The sequence below is a fragment of the Pygoscelis adeliae genome, unplaced genomic scaffold (assembly GCF_000699105.1).
Source record: "Pygoscelis adeliae isolate BGI_AS28 unplaced genomic scaffold, ASM69910v1 Scaffold286, whole genome shotgun sequence".
NCBI classification, from domain to species: domain Eukaryota; kingdom Metazoa; phylum Chordata; class Aves; order Sphenisciformes; family Spheniscidae; genus Pygoscelis; species Pygoscelis adeliae.
The window spans coordinates 5,669,496-5,671,969 of record NW_008825076.1 but is presented as its reverse complement, the minus strand read 5'-3'; positions in this window follow the sequence as shown (position 1 = coordinate 5,671,969).

Here is a 2,474-nt window from a genome sequence, read left to right as displayed (position 1 = left end):
GTTGGAAATCCTTATGGAAATAAATCTACCACTGAGGCACACAGGAAAGAGCATGCTTTTAATCTCTTTGACCTGTTCTCCGTGTAACAGAGCAAGTCTTGAGACGTGTGAGCAGCCTGAAACACTGTCAAAATTCATCTGACAAAAATAATGACCCTTTCCAGTGTTTTCTTTCACTGGTGCAACATGAATCAGATTTGTGTTTTTTCACAAAGTTTCTGGTTTTGTTTTGAATTTATTTCTCAATACTGCTGGTCTTTTCCATGTATGATAGAGCAGACTGAAGGGGTAATGTTTTGTTCACTGGCAATGTGATCAGTTTCACAGCACAATGGTATGATTTTCCAGTGCATATTACACTATGGTCCTATGAAATGGCTTGACATGCTATGTGAAAACCACAGGAGTCAAGAAGAAGTTAATAGTCTGTGAGTGGGTCTTATCTGTCTTGCTACACTCACACAGTTTCAAGGGGAACTAAATACAACACATTGAGGAACCCAATGCAAGAAGTGACCTGGGCTGGGCTTCACATGGGAGTAGAGATTTCTGGTCTGGTTGCCAGTGACTATGTTAGACTAGCGTTTGTCGCTTTGGTATTTTGTAGAATGTGGAAGAAACCACAAAGAATCCTTCACTAAAGAGGGAAATGATGTGTGTGAATGGGGAGCCTTAAGTCTCTGAAAAGAAAAAAAATAATTTACCTCCTCTGTTTTGTAAGGCAAACGATCTCAGAATTAAAGTTAATTCAGGCTGACAGAGTAGCCAACAGCAGGAACCGGAGACAGTAATTTTTGCACAAACTTAGGACTGCAGTGGGTATCCATTAGGATAGTCACAGCATGTAACTTTGTAGAAATGTCTCATGCAGAATAGTGATTAAATTTATTCTCTAAGTGGCCACCTTTTACAGTAGCTAGATCAATTGGCTATGCACATGCTGTGGTTGCTTTTCATTTTGCTTCTTTCAAAATGTACAGCAACACTTGTATGGTGACTGCAATTTGAGTAGTGCTACTTATTCAGAATCACCATTACACTATCATTTAATAAAAAATCTTCATTCTCTGATGCAAAATGCATATTAAATAAATAGTAATCTTTCAACTCTGAGCTCCCTGTAAAATCTCTTAATGAAATTATAAATAGCAAGTGCCAGTTCTAACAGCACAGAACACATTGTGAAGGAAAACACACCAGGTTTTTGTCACCCAATTTTGTTGTTTATAAAGCAAGTGCTTGTGAGAAAGATAATTCTGATTTCATAGTTCTTCAACTTAAATACAACTGTCATTTAAGCCTCTGCTATGATTTCATCACACACGCAGGAAAGTATATGCAGGCATACATCCATGGTGGCAGTAGATGTATGGCTGACTTATTTTCATGTCTTGCTGTGGTGACTGTGTCAAATACAGTAAAATTTTTGTATATGCAATTCTGAAAGCATCATCCATAATTCCTTTTTAAAATGAGCCTGTTACCAAAGAACTAGTTTATCTGAAAACAACAGTCAAAAGACAAGATGGCTTCATGATATGCATGCCACTTTGCTAACATGAACCTTAGACCACCAAAAGTTTTTCGAAAGACTACAGCAAATGAAATTTAGATTGAAGCATAGAAGACATCTAAATACACTTGCACCTTGTTTTCAAACTTTGGTTAAAAAACCCCTGCTTTTTATATATGTTTAGAAACATCCCATTCTGTTCTGACTTGCACAGAAGCACAGGTCTAAGACTTTTATACAGAATTAAAATTGTCTTGACTTCTGCTGCATTTTTGAAGTGATTTAATTTTGCTTTGAAGCATTTCCCCAGCATGTGCACTTAGTTTACTAACACTGTCCTGACCTTGGAGATGGTGTGATATTTTACGGTGTGCAGTGACATTTATGTACCCAACTTGGCTCCAATAAATAGGTTAATTTCTGCAAATTAAATGCCAGGTTTGAAACATTACAAGGCAATTTAATAATTCTGTATCGGCCTTTTGGATTCACAATTGGGGCAGTTGACTGGGCAGTCCTCTGTCAGCTGCAAGTCCACGTTCCTCCGCAGAGAGGAAATGAGAAAGGCAAAAGCCCAGCTAGAACGCAATCTGGCCGCTGTTGTTAAAGACAACAAAAAATGTTTTTACAAATATATTAATGACAAGAAGAGAGCCAAGGAGAATCTCCATCCTTTATTGGATGCGGGGGGGAACATTGTCACTGAGAATGAGGAAAAGGCTGAGGTACTTAATGCCTTCTTTGCCTCAGTCTTTAACAGGCAGACCAGTTATCCTCAGGGTATTCAGCCCCCTGAGCTGGAAGACAGGGACGGCGAGCAGGATGAACCCCCCATAATCCCAGAGGAAGCGGTCAACAACCTGCTACGCCATCTGGACGCTCACAAGTCTATGGGGCCAGATGGGATCCACCCGAGAGTGCTGAGGGAGCTGGCGGAGGAGCTCACCAAGCCACTCTCCTT